At 44.4% G+C, this 23,846-nt stretch overlaps 1 protein-coding gene and 17 non-coding genes across 19 annotated transcripts in view; 17 read left to right on the top strand and 1 right to left on the bottom strand.

Annotated features, from left to right (window-relative positions):
* sphkap (SPHK1 interactor, AKAP domain containing) overlaps nt 1–23,846 on the bottom strand; it is a 133,502-nt gene that overhangs the window by 58,077 nt on the left and 51,579 nt on the right. The window lies entirely within an intron of this gene.
* Nucleotides 368–440, top strand: trnar-ucg (transfer RNA arginine (anticodon UCG)). Its single transcript has one exon. It is a non-coding gene; the product is annotated as a tRNA-Arg (tRNA).
* Nucleotides 1,697–1,769, top strand: trnar-ucg (transfer RNA arginine (anticodon UCG)). The gene has a single exon. It is a non-coding gene; the product is annotated as a tRNA-Arg (tRNA).
* trnar-ucg (transfer RNA arginine (anticodon UCG)) lies at nt 2,901–2,973 on the top strand. The gene has a single exon. It is a non-coding gene; the product is annotated as a tRNA-Arg (tRNA).
* On the top strand, nt 4,105–4,177 carry trnar-ucg (transfer RNA arginine (anticodon UCG)). Its single transcript has one exon. It is a non-coding gene; the product is annotated as a tRNA-Arg (tRNA).
* trnar-ucg (transfer RNA arginine (anticodon UCG)) lies at nt 5,309–5,381 on the top strand. The gene has a single exon. It is a non-coding gene; the product is annotated as a tRNA-Arg (tRNA).
* trnar-ucg (transfer RNA arginine (anticodon UCG)) lies at nt 6,638–6,710 on the top strand. The gene has a single exon. It is a non-coding gene; the product is annotated as a tRNA-Arg (tRNA).
* trnar-ucg (transfer RNA arginine (anticodon UCG)) lies at nt 7,842–7,914 on the top strand. The gene has a single exon. It is a non-coding gene; the product is annotated as a tRNA-Arg (tRNA).
* On the top strand, nt 9,046–9,118 carry trnar-ucg (transfer RNA arginine (anticodon UCG)). Its single transcript has one exon. It is a non-coding gene; the product is annotated as a tRNA-Arg (tRNA).
* Nucleotides 10,375–10,447, top strand: trnar-ucg (transfer RNA arginine (anticodon UCG)). Its single transcript has one exon. It is a non-coding gene; the product is annotated as a tRNA-Arg (tRNA).
* Nucleotides 11,579–11,651, top strand: trnar-ucg (transfer RNA arginine (anticodon UCG)). Its single transcript has one exon. It is a non-coding gene; the product is annotated as a tRNA-Arg (tRNA).
* On the top strand, nt 15,993–16,065 carry trnar-ucg (transfer RNA arginine (anticodon UCG)). Its single transcript has one exon. It is a non-coding gene; the product is annotated as a tRNA-Arg (tRNA).
* Nucleotides 17,197–17,269, top strand: trnar-ucg (transfer RNA arginine (anticodon UCG)). Its single transcript has one exon. It is a non-coding gene; the product is annotated as a tRNA-Arg (tRNA).
* trnar-ucg (transfer RNA arginine (anticodon UCG)) lies at nt 18,401–18,473 on the top strand. Its single transcript has one exon. It is a non-coding gene; the product is annotated as a tRNA-Arg (tRNA).
* trnar-ucg (transfer RNA arginine (anticodon UCG)) lies at nt 19,605–19,677 on the top strand. Its single transcript has one exon. It is a non-coding gene; the product is annotated as a tRNA-Arg (tRNA).
* trnar-ucg (transfer RNA arginine (anticodon UCG)) lies at nt 20,809–20,881 on the top strand. Its single transcript has one exon. It is a non-coding gene; the product is annotated as a tRNA-Arg (tRNA).
* On the top strand, nt 22,013–22,085 carry trnar-ucg (transfer RNA arginine (anticodon UCG)). The gene has a single exon. It is a non-coding gene; the product is annotated as a tRNA-Arg (tRNA).
* On the top strand, nt 23,217–23,289 carry trnar-ucg (transfer RNA arginine (anticodon UCG)). The gene has a single exon. It is a non-coding gene; the product is annotated as a tRNA-Arg (tRNA).

The following is a 23,846-nucleotide window of genomic DNA, read 5'->3' as shown; positions in this document are numbered from 1 at the left end:
ATAAACACAGCCGGGACCCAAGGCTGGCTGGTTCACAATCAGGAAGAGGAGGCATAGTCCGAAAGTCAAGCCTACAGTCAAGGATTCCATGAAAGTTTGAAGGATGGTTTTCTAGCCTACCATGGCTACCAGTTCTCTCCCTCCATCTCCTGCTTTTACTTGCTCCATGTGTCGGATGTTTAGTTACTCCTCTGCCTCCTTTAGTGATAATGGTACATGTAACAAATAGTCTTTTTGAAGTTTTGAAGGCGAGGTTATCTAATTTGGAAACTCGCCTCGTCATTGCTGAAAACCACCTGATAGCAAGCCAGGTCCCTTTTGTCGGTGCGGAGGCACCTAGCGTAGCTAACCCTGTTAGCCTTAGCAGGACCACGTGGCCTAATGGACAAGGCGTCTGACTTCGGATCAGAAAATTGAGGGTTCGAGTCCCTTCGTGGTTGCACTGTTTAGTCGTATGCTGTCATTACTGCCTAGAAGCTAGGGCTTCAAAATCATGAGCACTGTACTGGGTATGTACTTAGCAAATAAAGTCATGGTGGAAGCTGTAAAGTTCTGCTAGTTCTGTTGGCAATCTTTCTCAGAGACGGCATCCGTCCCAATTTAGATGCAGAGTTTCCTCAGTTATTGTCAGAAATCCTCTTAAAAACATGCTGTTTATGTCCAGTAAGATTGCTATCTTTCATGTGGGTGACCTTGGTTCAAATCCCCTGCATAGAAGGTACTACCTCCAGTAGGGGTCTTCAGGTAAGACCTAACAGTGTAATTCGCTTTATGTAAATACATAAACATAAACACAGTCAGGAAGACAAGCCTGTGGTTCACCATCAACCTGTCCATGTTTCAAACAGATTTTCCAAACAGGACAAAACCCTGTTAAGAGGCAGCTCTATACTCTATAGAAATATGGCATTAGAGATACCAACGACCATAGTCAGCAAACAACACGGGCAACATAGATAATTGGCAGCTGTAAAGTACGTGGAAGTAAGTGGAAGCTGTAAAGTACTTTGCTAGTTCCATTGTCAGAAATCCTCTTTAAAACATGCTGTTTTAGATGGTCTGTTTCTCTGTAAGATTGCCACCTTTCATATGGGTGACCTGGGTTCAAATCCCCTGGAAGCTGTAAAGTACTTTCCTAGTTCTGTTGTCAGAAATCCTCTTAAAAACATGCTGTTTTAGATGGTCTGTTTCTCTGTAAGATTGCCACCTTTCATGTGGGTGACCTGGGTTCAAATCACCTGCATGAAAGGTACTACCTCCAGTGGGGGTCTTCAGGCAAGACCCCCTTACCCTAACTGCCTACCAGTGTAAGTCACTTTATGTAAATGCATAAACACAGCCGGGACCCAAGGCTGGCTGGTTCACAATCAGGAAGAGGAGGCATAGTCCGAAAGTCAAGCCTACAGTCAAGGATTCCATGAAAGTTTGAAGGATGGTTTTCTAGCCTACCATGGCTACCAGTTCTCTCCCTCCATCTCCTGCTTTTACTTGCTCCATGTGTCTGATGTTTAGTTACTCCTCTGCCTCCTTTAGTGATAATGGTACATGTAACAAATAGTCTTTTTGAAGTTTTGAAGGCGAGGTTATCTAATTTGGAAACTCGCCTCGTCATTGCTGAAAACCACCTGATAGCAAGCCAGGTCCCTTTTGTCGGTGCGGAGGCACCTAGCGTAGCTAACCCTGTTAGCCTTAGCAGGACCACGTGGCCTAATGGACAAGGCGTCTGACTTCGGATCAGAAGATTGAGGGTTCGAGTCCCTTCGTGGTTGCACTGTTTAGTCGTATGCTGTCATTACTACCTAGAAGCTAGGGCTTCAAAATCATGAGCACTGTACTGGGTATGTACTTAGCAAATAAAGTCATGGTGGAAGCTGTAAAGTTCTGCTAGTTCTGTTGGCAATCTTTCTCAGAGACGGCATCCGTCCCAATTTGGATGCAGAGTTTCCTGAGTTATTGTCAGAAATCCTCTTAAAAACATGCTGTTTAAGTCCAGTAAGAGTGCCATCTTTCATGTGAGTGACCTTGGTTCAAATCCCCTGCATAGAAGGTACTACCTCCAGTAGGGGTCTTCAGGCAAGACCTAACAGTGTAATTGGCTTTATGTAAATACATAAACATAAACACAGTCAGGAAGTCAAGCCTGTGGTTCACCATCAACCTGTCCATGTTTCAAATAGATTTTCCAAACAGGACAAAACCCTGTTAAGAGGCAGCTCTATACTCTATAGAAATATGGCATTAGAGACACCAACGACCATAGTCAGCAAACAACACGGGCAACATAGATAATTGGCAGCTGTAAAGTACGTGGAAGTAAGTGGAAGCTGTAAAGTACTTTCCTAGTTCTGTTGTCAGAAATCCTCTTTAAAACATGCTGTTTTAGATGGTCTGTTTCTCTGTAAGATTGCCACCTTTCATGTGGGTGACCTGGGTTCAAATCCCCTGCATGAAAGGTACTACCTCCAGTGGGGGTCTTCAGGCAAGACCCCCTTACCCTAACTGCCTACCAGTGTAAGTCACTTTATGTAAATGCATAAACACAGCCGGGACCCAAGGCTGGCTGGTTCACAATCAGGAAGAGGAGGCATAGTCCGAAAGTCAAGCCTACAGTCAAGGATTCCATGAAAGTTTGAAGGATGGTTTTCTAGCCTACCATGGCTACCAGTTCTCTCCCTCCATCTCCTGCTTTTACTTGCTCCATGTGTCTGATGTTTAGTTACTCCTCTGCCTCCTTTAGTGATAATGGTACATGTAACAAATAGTCTTTTTGAAGTTTTGAAGGCGAGGTTATCTAATTTGGAAACTCGCCTCGTCATTGCTGAAAACCACCTGATAGCAAGCAAGGTCCCTTTTGTCGGTGCGGAGGCACCTAGCGTAGCTAACCCTGTTAGCCTTAGCAGGACCACGTGGCCTAATGGACAAGGCGTCTGACTTCGGATCAGAAAATTGAGGGTTCGAGTCCCTTCGTGGTTGCACTGTTTAGTCGTATGCTGTCATTACTGCCTAGAAGCTAGGGCTTCAAAATCATGAGCACTGTACTGGGTATGTACTTAGCAAATAAAGTCATGGTGGAAGCTGTAAAGTTCTGCTAGTTCTGTTGGCAATCTTTCTCAGAGACGGCATCCGTCCCAATTTAGATGCAGAGTTTCCTCAGTTATTGTCAGAAATCCTCTTAAAAACATGCTGTTTATGTCCAGTAAGATTGCTATCTTTCATGTGGGTGACCTTGGTTCAAATCCCCTGCATAGAAGGTACTACCTCCAGTAGGGGTCTTCAGGTAAGACCTAACAGTGTAATTCGCTTTATGTAAATACATAAACATAAACACAGTCAGGAAGACAAGCCTGTGGTTCACCATCAACCTGTCCATGTTTCAAACAGATTTTCCAAACAGGACAAAACCCTGTTAAGAGGCAGCTCTATACTCTATAGAAATATGGCATTAGAGATACCAACGACCATAGTCAGCAAACAACACGGGCAACATAGATAATTGGCAGCTGTAAAGTACGTGGAAGTAAGTGGAAGCTGTAAAGTACTTTGCTAGTTCCATTGTCAGAAATCCTCTTTAAAACATGCTGTTTTAGATGGTCTGTTTCTCTGTAAGATTGCTACCTTTCATGTGGGTGACCTGGGTTCAAATCCCCTGCATGAAAGGTACTACCTCCAGTGGGGGTCTTCAGGCAAGACCCCCTTACCCTAACTGCCTACCAGTGTAAGTCACTTTATGTAAATGCATAAACACAGCCGGGACCCAAGGCTGGCTGGTTCACAATCAGGAAGAGGAGGCATAGTCCGAAAGTCAAGCCTACAGTCAAGGATTCCATGAAAGTTTGAAGGATGGTTTTCTAGCCTACCATGGCTACCAGTTCTCTCCCTCCATCTCCTGCTTTTACTTGCTCCATGTGTCGGATGTTTAGTTACTCCTCTGCCTCCTTTAGTGATAATGGTACATGTAACAAATAGTCTTTTTGAAGTTTTGAAGGCGAGGTTATCTAATTTGGAAACTCGCCTCGTCATTGCTGAAAACCACCTGATAGCAAGCCAGGTCCCTTTTGTCGGTGCGGAGGCACCTAGCGTAGCTAACCCTGTTAGCCTTAGCAGGACCACGTGGCCTAATGGACAAGGCGTCTGACTTCGGATCAGAAAATTGAGGGTTCGAGTCCCTTCGTGGTTGCACTGTTTAGTCGTATGCTGTCATTACTGCCTAGAAGCTAGGGCTTCAAAATCATGAGCACTGTACTGGGTATGTACTTAGCAAATAAAGTCATGGTGGAAGCTGTAAAGTTCTGCTAGTTCTGTTGGCAATCTTTCTCAGAGACGGCATCCGTCCCAATTTAGATGCAGAGTTTCCTCAGTTATTGTCAGAAATCCTCTTAAAAACATGCTGTTTATGTCCAGTAAGATTGCTATCTTTCATGTGGGTGACCTTGGTTCAAATCCCCTGCATAGAAGGTACTACCTCCAGTAGGGCTCTTCAGGTAAGACCTAACAGTGTAATTCGCTTTATGTAAATACATAAACATAAACACAGTCAGGAAGACAAGCCTGTGGTTCACCATCAACCTGTCCATGTTTCAAACAGATTTTCCAAACAGGACAAAACCCTGTTAAGAGGCAGCTCTATACTCTATAGAAATATGGCATTAGAGATACCAACGACCATAGTCAGCAAACAACACGGGCAACATAGATAATTGGCAGCTGTAAAGTACGTGGAAGTAAGTGGAAGCTGTAAAGTACTTTGCTAGTTCCATTGTCAGAAATCCTCTTTAAAACATGCTGTTTTAGATGGTCTGTTTCTCTGTAAGATTGCTACCTTTCATGTGGGTGACCTGGGTTCAAATCCCCTGCATGAAAGGTACTACCTCCAGTGGGGGTCTTCAGGCAAGACCCCCTTACCCTAACTGCCTACCAGTGTAAGTCACTTTATGTAAATGCATAAACACAGCCGGGACCCAAGGCTGGCTGGTTCACAATCAGGAAGAGGAGGCATAGTCCGAAAGTCAAGCCTACAGTCAAGGATTCCATGAAAGTTTGAAGGATGGTTTTCTAGCCTACCATGGCTACCAGTTCTCTCCCTCCATCTCCTGCTTTTACTTGCTCCATGTGTCGGATGTTTAGTTACTCCTCTGCCTCCTTTAGTGATAATGGTACATGTAACAAATAGTCTTTTTGAAGTTTTGAAGGCGAGGTTATCTAATTTGGAAACTCGCCTCGTCATTGCTGAAAACCACCTGATAGCAAGCCAGGTCCCTTTTGTCGGTGCGGAGGCACCTAGCGTAGCTAACCCTGTTAGCCTTAGCAGGACCACGTGGCCTAATGGACAAGGCGTCTGACTTCGGATCAGAAGATTGAGGGTTCGAGTCCCTTCGTGGTTGCACTGTTTAGTCGTATGCTGTCATTACTGCCTAGAAGCTAGGGCTTCAAAATCATGAGCACTGTACTGGGTATGTACTTAGCAAATAAAGTCATGGTGGAAGCTGTAAAGTTCTGCTAGTTCTGTTGGCAATCTTTCTCAGAGACGGCATCCGTCCCAATTTAGATGCAGAGTTTCCTCAGTTATTGTCAGAAATCCTCTTAAAAACATGCTGTTTAAGTCCAGTAAGAGTGCCATCTTTCATGTGAGTGACCTTGGTTCAAATCCCCTGCATAGAAGGTACTACCTCCAGTAGGGGTCTTCAGGCAAGACCTAACAGTGTAATTGGCTTTATGTAAATACATAAACATAAACACAGTCAGGAAGTCAAGCCTGTGGTTCACCATCAACCTGTCCATGTTTCAAATAGATTTTCCAAACAGGACAAAACCCTGTTAAGAGGCAGCTCTATACTCTATAGAAATATGGCATTAGAGATACCAACGACCATAGTCAGCAAACAACACGGGCAACATAGATAATTGGCAGCTGTAAAGTACGTGGAAGTAAGTGGAAGCTGTAAAGTACTTTGCTAGTTCCGTTGACAGAAATCCTCTTAAAAACATGCTGTTTCAGATGGTCTGTTTCTCTGTAAGATTGCCACCTTTCATATGGGTGACCTGGGTTCAAATCCCCTGGAAGCTGTAAAGTACTTTCCTAGTTCTGTTGTCAGAAATCCTCTTAAAAACATGCTGTTTTAGATGGTCTGTTTCTCTGTAAGATTGCCACCTTTCATGTGGGTGACCTGGGTTCAAATCACCTGCATGAAAGGTACTACCTCCAGTGGGGGTCTTCAGGCAAGACCCCCTTACCCTAACTGCCTACCAGTGTAAGTCACTTTATGTAAATGCATAAACACAGCCGGGACCCAAGGCTGGCTGGTTCACAATCAGGAAGAGGAGGCATAGTCCGAAAGTCAAGCCTACAGTCAAGGATTCCATGAAAGTTTGAAGGATGGTTTTCTAGCCTACCATGGCTACCAGTTCTCTCCCTCCATCTCCTGCTTTTACTTGCTCCATGTGTCTGATGTTTAGTTACTCCTCTGCCTCCTTTAGTGATAATGGTACATGTAACAAATAGTCTTTTTGAAGTTTTGAAGGCGAGGTTATCTAATTTGGAAACTCGCCTCGTCATTGCTGAAAACCACCTGATAGCAAGCCAGGTCCCTTTTGTCGGTGCGGAGGCACCTAGCGTAGCTAACCCTGTTAGCCTTAGCAGGACCACGTGGCCTAATGGACAAGGCGTCTGACTTCGGATCAGAAGATTGAGGGTTCGAGTCCCTTCGTGGTTGCACTGTTTAGTCGTATGCTGTCATTACTACCTAGAAGCTAGGGCTTCAAAATCATGAGCACTGTACTGGGTATGTACTTAGCAAATAAAGTCATGGTGGAAGCTGTAAAGTTCTGCTAGTTCTGTTGGCAATCTTTCTCAGAGACGGCATCCGTCCCAATTTGGATGCAGAGTTTCCTGAGTTATTGTCAGAAATCCTCTTAAAAACATGCTGTTTAAGTCCATTAAGAGTGCCATCTTTCATGTGAGTGACCTTGGTTCAAATCCCCTGCATAGAAGGTACTACCTCCAGTAGGGGTCTTCAGGCAAGACCTAACAGTGTAATTGGCTTTATGTAAATACATAAACATAAACACAGTCAGGAAGTCAAGCCTGTGGTTCACCATCAACCTGTCCATGTTTCAAATAGATTTTCCAAACAGGACAAAACCCTGTTAAGAGGCAGCTCTATACTCTATAGAAATATGGCATTAGAGACACCAACGACCATAGTCAGCAAACAACACGGGCAACATAGATAATTGGCAGCTGTAAAGTACGTGGAAGTAAGTGGAAGCTGTAAAGTACTTTCCTAGTTCTGTTGTCAGAAATCCTCTTTAAAACATGCTGTTTTAGATGGTCTGTTTCTCTGTAAGATTGCCACCTTTCATGTGGGTGACCTGGGTTCAAATCCCCTGCATGAAAGGTACTACCTCCAGTGGGGGTCTTCAGGCAAGACCCCCTTACCCTAACTGCCTACCAGTGTAAGTCACTTTATGTAAATGCATAAACACAGCCGGGACCCAAGGCTGGCTGGTTCACAATCAGGAAGAGGAGGCATAGTCCGAAAGTCAAGCCTACAGTCAAGGATTCCATGAAAGTTTGAAGGATGGTTTTCTAGCCTACCATGGCTACCAGTTCTCTCCCTCCATCTCCTGCTTTTACTTGCTCCATGTGTCTGATGTTTAGTTACTCCTCTGCCTCCTTTAGTGATAATGGTACATGTAACAAATAGTCTTTTTGAAGTTTTGAAGGCGAGGTTATCTAATTTGGAAACTCGCCTCGTCATTGCTGAAAACCACCTGATAGCAAGCAAGGTCCCTTTTGTCGGTGCGGAGGCACCTAGCGTAGCTAACCCTGTTAGCCTTAGCAGGACCACGTGGCCTAATGGACAAGGCGTCTGACTTCGGATCAGAAAATTGAGGGTTCGAGTCCCTTCGTGGTTGCACTGTTTAGTCGTATGCTGTCATTACTGCCTAGAAGCTAGGGCTTCAAAATCATGAGCACTGTACTGGGTATGTACTTAGCAAATAAAGTCATGGTGGAAGCTGTAAAGTTCTGCTAGTTCTGTTGGCAATCTTTCTCAGAGACGGCATCCGTCCCAATTTAGATGCAGAGTTTCCTCAGTTATTGTCAGAAATCCTCTTAAAAACATGCTGTTTATGTCCAGTAAGATTGCTATCTTTCATGTGGGTGACCTTGGTTCAAATCCCCTGCATAGAAGGTACTACCTCCAGTAGGGGTCTTCAGGTAAGACCTAACAGTGTAATTCGCTTTATGTAAATACATAAACATAAACACAGTCAGGAAGACAAGCCTGTGGTTCACCATCAACCTGTCCATGTTTCAAATAGATTTTCCAAACAGGACAAAACCCTGTTAAGAGGCAGCTCTATACTCTATAGAAATATGGCATTAGAGACACCAACGACCATAGTCAGCAAACAACACGGGCAACATAGATAATTGGCAGCTGTAAAGTACGTGGAAGTAAGTGGAAGCTGTAAAGTACTTTGCTAGTTCCGTTGTCAGAAATCCTCTTAAAAACATGCTGTTTTAGATGGTCTGTTTCTCTGTAAGATTGCCACCTTTCATGTGGGTGACCTGGGTTCAAATCACCTGCATGAAAGGTACTACCTCCAGTGGGGGTCTTCAGGCAAGACCCCCTTACCCTAACTGCCTACCAGTGTAAGTCACTTTATGTAAATGCATAAACACAGCCGGGACCCAAGGCTGGCTGGTTCACAATCAGGAAGAGGAGGCATAGTCCGAAAGTCAAGCCTACAGTCAAGGATTCCATGAAAGTTTGAAGGATGGTTTTCTAGCCTACCATGGCTACCAGTTCTCTCCCTCCATCTCCTGCTTTTACTTGCTCCATGTGTCTGATGTTTAGTTACTCCTCTGCCTCCTTTAGTGATAATGGTATATGTAACAAATAGTCTTTTTGAAGTTTTGAAGGCGAGGTTATCTAATTTGGAAACTCGCCTCGTCATTGCTGAAAACCACCTGATAGCAAGCCAGGTCCCTTTTGTCGGTGCGGAGGCACCTAGCGTAGCTAACCCTGTTAGCCTTAGCAGGACCACGTGGCCTAATGGACAAGGCGTCTGACTTCGGATCAGAAGATTGAGGGTTCGAGTCCCTTCGTGGTTGCACTGTTTAGTCGTATGCTGTCATTACTGCCTAGAAGCTAGGGCTTCAAAATCATGAGCACTGTACTGGGTATGTACTTAGCAAATAAAGTCATGGTGGAAGCTGTAAAGTTCTGCTAGTTCTGTTGGCAATCTTTCTCAGAGACGGCATCCGTCCCAATTTAGATGCAGAGTTTCCTCAGTTATTGTCAGAAATCCTCTTAAAAACATGCTGTTTAAGTCCAGTAAGAGTGCCATCTTTCATGTGAGTGACCTTGGTTCAAATCCCCTGCATAGAAGGTACTACCTCCAGTAGGGGTCTTCAGGCAAGACCTAACAGTGTAATTGGCTTTATGTAAATACATAAACATAAACACAGTCAGGAAGTCAAGCCTGTGGTTCACCATCAACCTGTCCATGTTTCAAATAGATTTTCCAAACAGGACAAAACCCTGTTAAGAGGCAGCTCTATACTCTATAGAAATATGGCATTAGAGATACCAACGACCATAGTCAGCAAACAACACGGGCAACATAGATAATTGGCAGCTGTAAAGTACGTGGAAGTAAGTGGAAGCTGTAAAGTACTTTGCTAGTTCCGTTGACAGAAATCCTCTTAAAAACATGCTGTTTCAGATGGTCTGTTTCTCTGTAAGATTGCCACCTTTCATATGGGTGACCTGGGTTCAAATCCCCTGGAAGCTGTAAAGTACTTTCCTAGTTCTGTTGTCAGAAATCCTCTTAAAAACATGCTGTTTTAGATGGTCTGTTTCTCTGTAAGATTGCCACCTTTCATGTGGGTGACCTGGGTTCAAATCACCTGCATGAAAGGTACTACCTCCAGTGGGGGTCTTCAGGCAAGACCCCCTTACCCTAACTGCCTACCAGTGTAAGTCACTTTATGTAAATGCATAAACACAGCCGGGACCCAAGGCTGGCTGGTTCACAATCAGGAAGAGGAGGCATAGTCCGAAAGTCAAGCCTACAGTCAAGGATTCCATGAAAGTTTGAAGGATGGTTTTCTAGCCTACCATGGCTACCAGTTCTCTCCCTCCATCTCCTGCTTTTACTTGCTCCATGTGTCTGATGTTTAGTTACTCCTCTGCCTCCTTTAGTGATAATGGTACATGTAACAAATAGTCTTTTTGAAGTTTTGAAGGCGAGGTTATCTAATTTGGAAACTCGCCTCGTCATTGCTGAAAACCACCTGATAGCAAGCCAGGTCCCTTTTGTCGGTGCGGAGGCACCTAGCGTAGCTAACCCTGTTAGCCTTAGCAGGACCACGTGGCCTAATGGACAAGGCGTCTGACTTCGGATCAGAAGATTGAGGGTTCGAGTCCCTTCGTGGTTGCACTGTTTAGTCGTATGCTGTCATTACTACCTAGAAGCTAGGGCTTCAAAATCATGAGCACTGTACTGGGTATGTACTTAGCAAATAAAGTCATGGTGGAAGCTGTAAAGTTCTGCTAGTTCTGTTGGCAATCTTTCTCAGAGACGGCATCCGTCCCAATTTGGATGCAGAGTTTCCTGAGTTATTGTCAGAAATCCTCTTAAAAACATGCTGTTTAAGTCCAGTAAGAGTGCCATCTTTCATGTGAGTGACCTTGGTTCAAATCCCCTGCATAGAAGGTACTACCTCCAGTAGGGGTCTTCAGGCAAGACCTAACAGTGTAATTGGCTTTATGTAAATACATAAACATAAACACAGTCAGGAAGTCAAGCCTGTGGTTCACCATCAACCTGTCCATGTTTCAAATAGATTTTCCAAACAGGACAAAACCCTGTTAAGAGGCAGCTCTATACTCTATAGAAATATGGCATTAGAGACACCAACGACCATAGTCAGCAAACAACACGGGCAACATAGATAATTGGCAGCTGTAAAGTACGTGGAAGTAAGTGGAAGCTGTAAAGTACTTTCCTAGTTCTGTTGTCAGAAATCCTCTTTAAAACATGCTGTTTTAGATGGTCTGTTTCTCTGTAAGATTGCCACCTTTCATGTGGGTGACCTGGGTTCAAATCCCCTGCATGAAAGGTACTACCTCCAGTGGGGGTCTTCAGGCAAGACCCCCTTACCCTAACTGCCTACCAGTGTAAGTCACTTTATGTAAATGCATAAACACAGCCGGGACCCAAGGCTGGCTGGTTCACAATCAGGAAGAGGAGGCATAGTCCGAAAGTCAAGCCTACAGTCAAGGATTCCATGAAAGTTTGAAGGATGGTTTTCTAGCCTACCATGGCTACCAGTTCTCTCCCTCCATCTCCTGCTTTTACTTGCTCCATGTGTCTGATGTTTAGTTACTCCTCTGCCTCCTTTAGTGATAATGGTACATGTAACAAATAGTCTTTTTGAAGTTTTGAAGGCGAGGTTATCTAATTTGGAAACTCGCCTCGTCATTGCTGAAAACCACCTGATAGCAAGCAAGGTCCCTTTTGTCGGTGCGGAGGCACCTAGCGTAGCTAACCCTGTTAGCCTTAGCAGGACCACGTGGCCTAATGGACAAGGCGTCTGACTTCGGATCAGAAAATTGAGGGTTCGAGTCCCTTCGTGGTTGCACTGTTTAGTCGTATGCTGTCATTACTGCCTAGAAGCTAGGGCTTCAAAATCATGAGCACTGTACTGGGTATGTACTTAGCAAATAAAGTCATGGTGGAAGCTGTAAAGTTCTGCTAGTTCTGTTGGCAATCTTTCTCAGAGACGGCATCCGTCCCAATTTAGATGCAGAGTTTCCTCAGTTATTGTCAGAAATCCTCTTAAAAACATGCTGTTTATGTCCAGTAAGATTGCTATCTTTCATGTGGGTGACCTTGGTTCAAATCCCCTGCATAGAAGGTACTACCTCCAGTAGGGGTCTTCAGGTAAGACCTAACAGTGTAATTCGCTTTATGTAAATACATAAACATAAACACAGTCAGGAAGACAAGCCTGTGGTTCACCATCAACCTGTCCATGTTTCAAATAGATTTTCCAAACAGGACAAAACCCTGTTAAGAGGCAGCTCTATACTCTATAGAAATATGGCATTAGAGACACCAACGACCATAGTCAGCAAACAACACGGGCAACATAGATAATTGGCAGCTGTAAAGTACGTGGAAGTAAGTGGAAGCTGTAAAGTACTTTGCTAGTTCCGTTGTCAGAAATCCTCTTAAAAACATGCTGTTTTAGATGGTCTGTTTCTCTGTAAGATTGCCACCTTTCATGTGGGTGACCTGGGTTCAAATCACCTGCATGAAAGGTACTACCTCCAGTGGGGGTCTTCAGGCAAGACCCCCTTACCCTAACTGCCTACCAGTGTAAGTCACTTTATGTAAATGCATAAACACAGCCGGGACCCAAGGCTGGCTGGTTCACAATCAGGAAGAGGAGGCATAGTCCGAAAGTCAAGCCTACAGTCAAGGATTCCATGAAAGTTTGAAGGATGGTTTTCTAGCCTACCATGGCTACCAGTTCTCTCCCTCCATCTCCTGCTTTTACTTGCTCCATGTGTCTGATGTTTAGTTACTCCTCTGCCTCCTTTAGTGATAATGGTACATGTAACAAATAGTCTTTTTGAAGTTTTGAAGGCGAGGTTATCTGATTTGGAAATTCGCCTCGTCGTTGCTGAAAACCACCTGTGAGCGAGCCAGGTCCCTTTTGTCGGTGCGGAGGCACCTAGCGTAGTGGTGGAAGCTGTAAAGTTCTGCTAGTTCTGTTGGCAATCTTTCTCAGAGACGGCATCCGTCCCAATTTGGATGCAGAGTTTCCTGAGTTATTGTCAGAAATCCCCTTAAAAACATGCTGTTTATGTCCAGTAAGATTGCTATCTTTCATGTGGGTGACCTTGGTTCAAATCCCCTGCATAGAAGGTACTACCTCCAGTAGGGGTCTTCAGGCAAGACCTAACAGTGTAATTCGCTTTATGTAAATACATAAACATAAACACAGTCAGGAAGACAAGCCTGTGGTTCACCATCAACCTGTCCATGTTTCAAACAGATTTTCCAAACAGGACAAAACCCTGTTAAGAGGCAGCTCTATACTCTATAGAAATATGGCATTAGAGACACCAACGACCATAGTCAGCAAACAACACGGGCAACATAGATAATTGGCAGCTGTAAAGTACGTGGAAGTAAGTGGAAGCTGTAAAGTACTTTGCTAGTTCCCTTGTCAGAAATCCTCTTAAAAACATGCTGTTTTAGATGGTCTGTTTCTCTGTAAGATTGCCACCTTTCATGTGGGTGACCTGGGTTCAAATCACCTGCATGAAAGGTACTACCTCCAGTGGGGGTCTTCAGGCAAGACCCCCTTACCCTAACTGCCTACCAGTGTAAGTCACTTTATGTAAATGCATAAACACAGCCGGGACCCAAGGCTGGCTGGTTCACAATCAGGAAGAGGAGGCATAGTCCGAAAGTCAAGCCTACAGTCAAGGATTCCATGAAAGTTTGAAGGATGGTTTTCTAGCCTACCATGGCTACCAGTTCTCTCCCTCCATCTCCTGCTTTTACTTGCTCCATGTGTCTGATGTTTAGTTACTCCTCTGCCTCCTTTAGTGATAATGGTATATGTAACAAATAGTCTTTTTGAAGTTTTGAAGGCGAGATTATCTAATTTGGAAACTCGCCTCGTCATTGCTGAAAACCACCTGATAGCGAGCCAGGTCCCTTTTGTCGGTGCGGAGGCACCTAGCGTAGCTAACCCTGTTAGCCTTAGGCGTCTGACTTCGGATCAGAACATTGAGGGTTCGAGTCCCTTCGTGGTTGCACTGTTTAGTCGTATGCTGTCATTACTGCCTAGAAGCTAGGTCTTCAAAATCATGAGCACTGTACTGGGTATGTACTTAGCAAATAAAGTCATGGTGGAAGCTGTAAAGTTCTGCTAGTTCTGTTGGCAATCTTTCTCAGAGACGGCATCCGTCCCAATTTGGATGCAGAGTTTCCTGAGTTATTGTCAGAAATCCTCTTAAAAACATGCTGTTTATGTCCAGTAAGATTGCTATCTTTCATGTGGGTGACCTTGGTTCAAATCCCCTGCATAGAAGGTACTACCTCCAGTAGGGGTCTTCAGGCAAGACCTAACAGTGTAATTCGCTTTATGTAAATACATAAACATAAACACAGTCAGGAAGACAAGCCTGTGGTTCACCATCAACCTGTCCATGTTTCAAACAGATTTTCCAAACAGGACAAAACCCTGTTAAGAGGCAGCTCTATACTCTATAGAAATATGGCATTAGAGACACCAACGACCATAGTCAGCAAACAACACGGGCAACATAGATAATTGGCAGCTGTAAAGTACGTGGAAGTAAGTGGAAGCTGTAAAGTACTTTGCTAGTTCCGTTGTCAGAAATCCTCTTAAAAACATGCTGTTTTAGATGGTCTGTTTCTCTGTAAGATTGCCACCTTTCATGTGGGTGACCTGGGTTCAAATCACCTGCATGAAAGGTACTACCTCCAGTGGGGGTCTTCAGGCAAGACCCCCTTACCCTAACTGCCTACCAGTGTAAGTCACTTTATGTAAATGCATAAACACAGCCGGGACCCAAGGCTGGCTGGTTCACAATCAGGAAGAGGAGGCATAGTCCGAAAGTCAAGCCTACAGTCAAGGATTCCATGAAAGTTTGAAGGATGGTTTTCTAGCCTACCATGGCTACCAGTTCTCTCCCTCCATCTCCTGCTTTTACTTGCTCCATGTGTCTGATGTTTAGTTACTCCTCTGCCTCCTTTAGTGATAATGGTACATGTAACAAATAGTCTTTTTGAAGTTTTGAAGGCGAGGTTATCTGATTTGGAAATTCGCCTCGTCGTTGCTGAAAACCACCTGTGAGCGAGCCAGGTCCCTTTTGTCGGTGCGGAGGCACCTAGCGTAGTGGTGGAAGCTGTAAAGTTCTGCTAGTTCTGTTGGCAATCTTTCTCAGAGACGGCATCCGTCCCAATTTGGATGCAGAGTTTCCTGAGTTATTGTCAGAAATCCCCTTAAAAACATGCTGTTTATGTCCAGTAAGATTGCTATCTTTCATGTGGGTGACCTTGGTTCAAATCCCCTGCATAGAAGGTACTACCTCCAGTAGGGGTCTTCAGGCAAGACCTAACAGTGTAATTCGCTTTATGTAAATACATAAACATAAACACAGTCAGGAAGACAAGCCTGTGGTTCACCATCAACCTGTCCATGTTTCAAACAGATTTTCCAAACAGGACAAAACCCTGTTAAGAGGCAGCTCTATACTCTATAGAAATATGGCATTAGAGACACCAACGACCATAGTCAGCAAACAACACGGGCAACATAGATAATTGGCAGCTGTAAAGTACGTGGAAGTAAGTGGAAGCTGTAAAGTACTTTGCTAGTTCCGTTGTCAGAAATCCTCTTAAAAACATGCTGTTTTAGATGGTCTGTTTCTCTGTAAGATTGACACCTTTCATGTGGGTGACCTGGGTTCAAATCACCTGCATGAAAGGTACTACCTCCAGTGGGGGTCTTCAGGCAAGACCCCCTTACCCTAACTGCCTACCAGTGTAAGTCACTTTATGTAAATGCATAAACACAGCCGGGACCCAAGGCTGGCTGGTTCACAATCAGGAAGAGGAGGCATAGTCCGAAAGTCAAGCCTACAGTCAAGGATTCCATGAAAGTTTGAAGGATGGTTTTCTAGCCTACCATGGCTACCAGTTCTCTCCCTCCATCTCCTGCTTTTACTTGCTCCATGTGTCTGATGTTTAGTTACTCCTCTGCCTCCTTTAGTGATAATGGTACATGTAACAAATAGTCTTTTTGAAGTTTTGAAGGCGAGGTTATCTGATTTGGAAATTCGCCTCGTCATTGCTGAAAACCACCTGATAGCGAGCCAGGTCCCTTTTGTCGGTGCGGAGGCACCTAGCGTAGCTAACCCTGTTAGCCTTAGCAGGACCACGTGGCCTAATGGACAAGGCGTCTGACTTCGGATCAGAAGATTGAGGGTTCGAGTCCCTTCGTGGTTGCACTGTTTAGTCGTATGCTGTCATTACTGCCTAGAAGCTAGGGCTTCAAAATCATGAGCACTGTACTGGGTATGTACTTAGCAAATAAAGTCATGGTGGAAGCTGTAAAGTTCTGCTAGTTCTGTTGGCAATCTTTCTCAGAGACGGCATCCGTCCCAATTTGGATGCAGAGTTTCCTGAGTTATTGTCAGAAATCCTCTTAAAAACATGCTGTTTATGTCCAGTAAGATTGCTATCTTTCATGTGGGTGACCTTGGTTCAAATCCCCTGCATAGAAGGTACTACCTCCAGTAGGGGTCTTCAGGCAAGACCTAACAGTGTAATTCGCTTTATGTAAATACATAAACATAAACACAGTCAGGAAGACAAGCCTGTGGTTCACCATCAACCTGTCCATGTTTCAAACAGATTTTCCAAACAGGACAAAACCCTGTTAAGAGGCAGCTCTATACTCTATAGAAATATGGCATTAGAGACACCAACGACCATAGTCAGCAAACAACACGGGCAACATAGATAATTGGCAGCTGTAAAGTACGTGGAAGTAAGTGGAAGCTGTAAAGTACTTTGCTAGTTCCGTTGTCAGAAATCCTCTTAAAAACATGCTGTTTTAGATGGTCTGTTTCTCTGTAAGATTGACACCTTTCATGTGGGTGACCTGGGTTCAAATCACCTGCATGAAAGGTACTACCTCCAGTGGGGGTCTTCAGGCAAGACCCCCTTACCCTAACTGCCTACCAGTGTAAGTCACTTTATGTAAATGCATAAACACAGCCGGGACCCAAGGCTGGCTGGTTCACAATCAGGAAGAGGAGGCATAGTCCGAAAGTCAAGCCTACAGTCAAGTATTCCATGAAAGTTTGAAGGATGGTTTTCTAGCCTACCATGGCTACCAGTTCTCTCCCTCCATCTCCTGCTTTTACTTGCTCCATGTGTCTGATGTTTAGTTACTCCTCTGCCTCCTTTAGTGATAATGGTATATGTAACAAATAGTCTTTTTGAAGTTTTGAAGGCGAGGTTATCTAATTTGGAAACTCGCCTCGTCATTGCTGAAAACCACCTGATAGCGAGCCAGGTCCCTTTTGTCGGTGCGGAGGCACCTAGCGTAGCTAACCCTGTTAGCCTTAGCAGGACCAAGTGGCCTAATGGACAAGGCGTCTGACTTCGGATCAGAAGATTGAGGGTTCGAGTCCCTTCGTGGTTGCACTGTTTAGTCGTATGCTGTCATTACTGCCTAGAAGCTAGGGCTTCAAAATCATGAGCACTGTACTGGGTATGTACTTAGCAAATAAAGTCATGGTGGAAGCTGTAAAGTTCTGCTAGTTCTGTTGGCAATCTTTCTCAGAGACGGCATCCGTCCCAATTTGGATGCAGAGTTTCCTGAGTTATTGTCAGAAATCCTCTTAAAAACATGCTGTTTATGTCCAGTAAGATTGCTATCTTTCATGTGGGTGACCTTGGTTCAAATCCCCTGCATAGAAGGTACTACCTCCAGTAGGGGTCTTCAGGCAAGACCTAACAGTGTAATTCGCTTTATGTAAATACATAAACATAAACACAGTCAGGAAGACAAGCCTGTGGTTCACCATCAACCTGTCCATGTTTCAAACAGATTTTCCAAACAGGACAAAACCCTGTTAAGAGGCAGCTCTATACTCTATAGAAATATGGCATTAGAGACACCAACGACCATAGTCAGCAAACAACACGGGCAACATAGATAATTGGCAGCTGTAAAGTACGTGGAAGTAAGTGGAAGCTGTAAAGTACTTTGCTAGTTCCGTTGTCAGAAATCCTCTTAAAAACATGCTGTTTTAGATGGTCTGTTTCTCTGTAAGATTGACACCTTTCATGTGGGTGACCTGGGTTCAAATCACCTGCATGAAAGGTACTACCTCCAGTGGGGGTCTTCAGGCAAGACCCCCTTACCCTAACTGCCTACCAGTGTAAGTCACTTTATGTAAATGCATAAACACAGCCGGGACCCAAGGCTGGCTGGTTCACAATCAGGAAGAGGAGGCATAGTCCGAAAGTCAAGCCTACAGTCAAGTATTCCATGAAAGTTTGAAGGATGGTTTTCTAGCCTACCATGGCTACCAGTTCTCTCCCTCCATCTCCTGCTTTTACTTGCTCCATGTGTCTGATGTTTAGTTACTCCTCTGCCTCCTTTAGTGATAATGGTACATGTAACAAATAGTCTTTTTGAAGTTTTGAAGGCGAGGTTATCTGATTTGGAAATTCGCCTCGTCATTGCTGAAAACCACCTGATAGCGAGCCAGGTCCCTTTTGTCGGTGCAGAGGCACCTAGCGTAGCTAACCCTGTTATCCTTAGCAGGACCACGTGGCCTAATGGACAAGGCGTCTGACTTCGGATCAGAAGATTGAGGGTTCGAGTCCCTTCGTGGTTGCACTGTTTAGTCGTATGCTGTCATTACTGCCTAGAAGCTAGGGCTTCAAAATCATGAGCACTGTACTGGGTATGTACTTAGCAAATAAAGTCATGGTGGAAGCTGTAAAGTTCTGCTAGTTCTGTTGGCAATCTTTCTCAGAGACGGCATCCGTCCCAATTTGGATGCAGAGTTTCCTGAGTTATTGTCAGAAATCCTCTTAAAAACATGCTGTTTATGTCCAGTAAGATTGCTATCTTTCATGTGGGTGACCTTGGTTCAAATCCCCTGCATAGAAGGTACTACCTCCAGTAGGGGTCTTCAGGCAAGACCTAACAGTGTAATTCGCTTTATGTAAATACATAAACATAAACACAGTCAGGAAGACAAGCCTGTGGTTCACCATCAACCTGTCCATGTTTCAAACAGATTTTCCAAACAGGACAAAACCCTGTTAAGAGGCAGCTCTATACTCTATAGAAATATGGCATTAGAGACACCAACGACCATAGTCAGCAAACAACACGGGCAACATAGATAATTGGCAGCTGTAAAGTACGTGGAAGTAAGTGGAAGCTGTAAAGTACTTTGCTAGTTCCGTTGTCAGAAATCCTCTTAAAAACATGCTGTTTTAGATGGTCTGTTTCTCTGTAAGATTGACACCTTTCATGTGGGTGACCTGGGTTCAAATCACCTGCATGAAAGGTACTACCTCCAGTGGGGGTCTTCAGGCAAGACCCCCTTACCCTAACTGCCTACCAGTGTAAGTCACTTTATGTAAATGCATAAACACAGCCGGGACCCAAGGCTGGCTGGTTCACAATCAGGAAGAGGAGGCATAGTCCGAAAGTCAAGCCTACAGTCAAGTATTCCATGAAAGTTTGAAGGATGGTTTTCTAGCCTACCATGGCTACCAGTTCTCTCCCTCCATCTCCTGCTTTTACTTGCTCCATGTGTCTGATGTTTAGTTACTCCTCTGCCTCCTTTAGTGATAATGGTATATGTAACAAATAGTCTTTTTGAAGTTTTGAAGGCGAGGTTATCTAATTTGGAAACTCGCCTCGTCATTGCTGAAAACCACCTGATAGCGAGCCAGGTCCCTTTTGTCGGTGCGGAGGCACCTAGCGTAGCTAACCCTGTTAGCCTTAGCAGGACCACGTGGCCTAATGGACAAGGCGTCTGACTTCGGATCAGAAGATTGAGGGTTCGAGTCCCTTCGTGGTTGCACTGTTTAGTCGTATGCTGTCATTACTGCCTAGAAGCTAGGGCTTCAAAATCATGAGCACTGTACTGGGTATGTACTTAGCAAATAAAGTCATGGTGGAAGCTGTAAAGTTCTGCTAGTTCTGTTGGCAATCTTTCTCAGAGACGGCATCCGTCCCAATTTGGATGCAGAGTTTCCTGAGTTATTGTCAGAAATCCTCTTAAAAACATGCTGTTTATGTCCAGTAAGATTGCTATCTTTCATGTGGGTGACCTTGGTTCAAATCCCCTGCATAGAAGGTACTACCTCCAGTAGGGGTCTTCAGGCAAGACCTAACAGTGTAATTCGCTTTATGTAAATACATAAACATAAACACAGTCAGGAAGACAAGCCTGTGGTTCACCATCAACCTGTCCATGTTTCAAACAGATTTTCCAAACAGGACAAAACCCTGTTAAGAGGCAGCTCTATACTCTATAGAAATATGGCATTAGAGACACCAACGACCATAGTCAGCAAACAACACGGGCAACATAGATAATTGGCAGCTGTAAAGTACGTGGAAGTAAGTGGAAGCTGTAAAGTACTTTGCTAGTTCCGTTGTCAGAAATCCTCTTAAAAACATGCTGTTTTAGATGGTCTGTTTCTCTGTAAGATTGACACCTTTCATGTGGGTGACCTGGGTTCAAATCACCTGCATGAAAGGTACTACCTCCAGTGGGGGTCTTCAGGCAAGACCCCCTTACCCTAACTGCCTACCAGTGTAAGTCACTTTATGTAAATGCATAAACACAGCCGGGACCCAAGGCTGGCTGGTTCACAATCAGGAAGAGGAGGCATAGTCCGAAAGTCAAGCCTACAGTCAAGTATTCCATGAAAGTTTGAAGGATGGTTTTCTAGCCTACCATGGCTACCAGTTCTCTCCCTCCATCTCCTGCTTTTACTTGCTCCATGTGTCTGATGTTTAGTTACTCCTCTGCCTCCTTTAGTGATAATGGTATATGTAACAAATAGTCTTTTTGAAGTTTTGAAGGCGAGGTTATCTAATTTGGAAACTCGCCTCGTCATTGCTGAAAACCACCTGATAGCGAGCCAGGTCCCTTTTGTCGGTGCGGAGGCACCTAGCGTAGCTAACCCTGTTAGCCTTAGCAGGACCACGTGGCCTAATGGACAAGGCGTCTGACTTCGGATCAGAAGATTGAGGGTTCGAGTCCCTTCGTGGTTGCACTGTTTAGTCGTATGCTGTCATTACTGCCTAGAAGCTAGGGCTTCAAAATCATGAGCACTGTACTGGGTATGTACTTAGCAAATAAAGTCATGGTGGAACCTGTAAAGTTCTGCAAGTTCTGTTGGCAATCTTTCTCAGAGACGGCATCCGTCCCAATTTGGATGCAGAGTTTCCTGAGTTATTGTCAGAAATCCTCTTAAAAACATGCTGTTTAAGTCCAGTAAGAGTGCCATCTTTCATGTGAGTGACCTTGGTTCAAATCCCCTGCATAGAAGGTACTACCTCCAGTAGGGGTCTTCAGGTAAGACCTAACAGTGTAATTCGCTTTATGTAAATACATAAACATAAACACAGTGAGGAAGTCAAGCTTGTGGTTCACCATCAACCTGTCCATGTTTCAAAAAAATTTTCCAAACAGGACAAAACCCTGTTAAGAGGCAGCTCTATACTCTATAGAAATATGGCATTAGAGACACCAACGACCATAGTCAGCAAACAACACGGGCAACATAGATAATTGGCAGCTGTAAAGTACGTGGAAGTAAGTGGAAGCTGTAAAGTACTTTGCTAGTTCCGTTGTCAGAAATCCTTTTAAAAACATGCTGTTTTAGATGGTCTGTTTCTCTGTAAGATTGCCACCTTTCATGTGGGTGACCTGGGTTCAAATCCCCTGCATGAAAGGTACTACCTCCAGTGGGGGTCTTCAGGCAAGACCCCCTTACCCTAACTGCCTACCAGTGTAAGTCACTTTATGTAAATGCATAAACACAGCCGGGACCCAAGGCTGGCTGGTTCACAATCAGGAAGAGGAGGCATAGTCCGAAAGTCAAGCCTACAGTCAAGGATTCCATGAAAGTTTGAAGGATGGTTTTCTAGCCTACCATGGCTACCAGTTCTCTCCCTCCATCTCCTGCTTTTACTTGCTCCATGTGTCTGATGTTTAGTTACTCCTCTGCCTCCTTTAGTGATAATGGTACATGTAACAAATAGTCTTTTTGAAGTTTTGAAGGCGAGGTTATCTGATTTGGAAATTCGCCTCGTCATTGCTGAAAACCACCTGATAGCGAGCCAGGTCCCTTTTGTCGGTGCGGAGGCACCTAGCGTAGCTAACCCTGTTAGCCTTAGCAGGACCACGTGGCCTAATGGACAAGGCGTCTGACTTCGGATCAGAAGATTGAGGGTTCGAGTCCCTTCGTGGTTGCACTGTTTAGTCGTATGCTGTCATTACTGCCTAGAAGCTAGGGCTTCAAAATCATGAGCACTGTACTGGGTATGTACTTAGCAAATAAAGTCATGGTGGAAGCTGTAAAGTTCTGCTAGTTCTGTTGGCAATCTTTCTCAGAGACGGCATCCGTCCCAATTTGGATGCAGAGTTTCCTGAGTTATTGTCAGAAATCCTCTTAAAAACATGCTGTTTATGTCCAGTAAGATTGCTATCTTTCATGTGGGTGACCTTGGTTCAAATCCCCTGCATAGAAGGTACTACCTCCAGTAGGGGTCTTCAGGCAAGACCTAACAGTGTAATTCGCTTTATGTAAATACATAAACATAAACACAGTCAGGAAGACAAGCCTGTGGTTCACCATCAACCTGTCCATGTTTCAAACAGATTTTCCAAACAGGACAAAACCCTGTTAAGAGGCAGCTCTATACTCTATAGAAATATGGCATTAGAGACACCAACGACCATAGTCAGCAAACAACACGGGCAACATAGATAATTGGCAGCTGTAAAGTACGTGGAAGTAAGTGGAAGCTGTAAAGTACTTTGCTAGTTCCGTTGTCAGAAATCCTCTTAAAAACATGCTGTTTTAGATGGTCTGTTTCTCTGTAAGATTGACACCTTTCATGTGGGTGACCTGGGTTCAAATCACCTGCATGAAAGGTACTACCTCCAGTGGGGGTCTTCAGGCAAGACCCCCTTACCCTAACTGCCTACCAGTGTAAGTCACTTTATGTAAATGCATAAACACAGCCGGGACCCAAGGCTGGCTGGTTCACAATCAGGAAGAGGAGGCATAGTCCGAAAGTCAAGCCTACAGTCAAGTATTCCATGAAAGTTTGAAGGATGGTTTTCTAGCCTACCATGGCTACCAGTTCTCTCCCTCCATCTCCTGCTTTTACTTGCTCCATGTGTCTGATGTTTAGTTACTCCTCTGCCTCCTTTAGTGATAATGGTATATGTAACAAATAGTCTTTTTGAAGTTTTGAAGGCGAGGTTATCTAATTTGGAAACTCGCCTCGTCATTGCTGAAAACCACCTGATAGCGAGCCAGGTCCCTTTTGTCGGTGCGGAGGCACCTAGCGTAGCTAACCCTGTTAGCCTTAGCAGGACCACGTGGCCTAATGGACAAGGCGTCTGACTTCGGATCAGAAGATTGAGGGTTCGAGTCCCTTCGTGGTTGCACTGTTTAGTCGTATGCTGTCATTACTGCCTAGAAGCTAGGGCTTCAAAATCATGAGCACTGTACTGGGTATGTACTTAGCAAATAAAGTCATGGTGGAAGCTGTAAAGTTCTGCTAGTTCTGTTGGCAATCTTTCTCAGAGACGGCATCCGTCCCAATTTGGATGCAGAGTTTCCTGAGTTATTGTCAGAAATCCTCTTAAAAACATGCTGTTTATGTCCAGTAAGATTGCTATCTTTCATGTGGGTGACCTTGGTTCAAATCCCCTGCATAGAAGGTACTACCTCCAGTAGGGGTCTTTAGGCAAGACCTAACAGTGTAATTCGCTTTATGTAAATACATAAACATAAACACAGTCAGGAAGACAAGCCTGTGGTTCACCATCAACCTGTCCATGTTTCAAACAGATTTTCCAAACAGGACAAAACCCTGTTAAGAGGCAGCTCTATACTCTATAGAAATATGGCATTAGAGACACCAACGACCATAGTCAGCAAACAACACGGGCAACATAGATAATTGGCAGCTGTAAAGTACGTGGAAGTAAGTGGAAGCT

The sequence above is a fragment of the Leuresthes tenuis genome, unplaced genomic scaffold, assembly GCF_036924035.1.
Source record: "Leuresthes tenuis unplaced genomic scaffold, fLeuTen1.0.hap1 SCAF_9, whole genome shotgun sequence".
NCBI lineage: Eukaryota > Metazoa > Chordata > Actinopteri > Atheriniformes > Atherinopsidae > Leuresthes > Leuresthes tenuis.
This window is presented reverse-complemented; position numbering and strand designations above follow the sequence as displayed.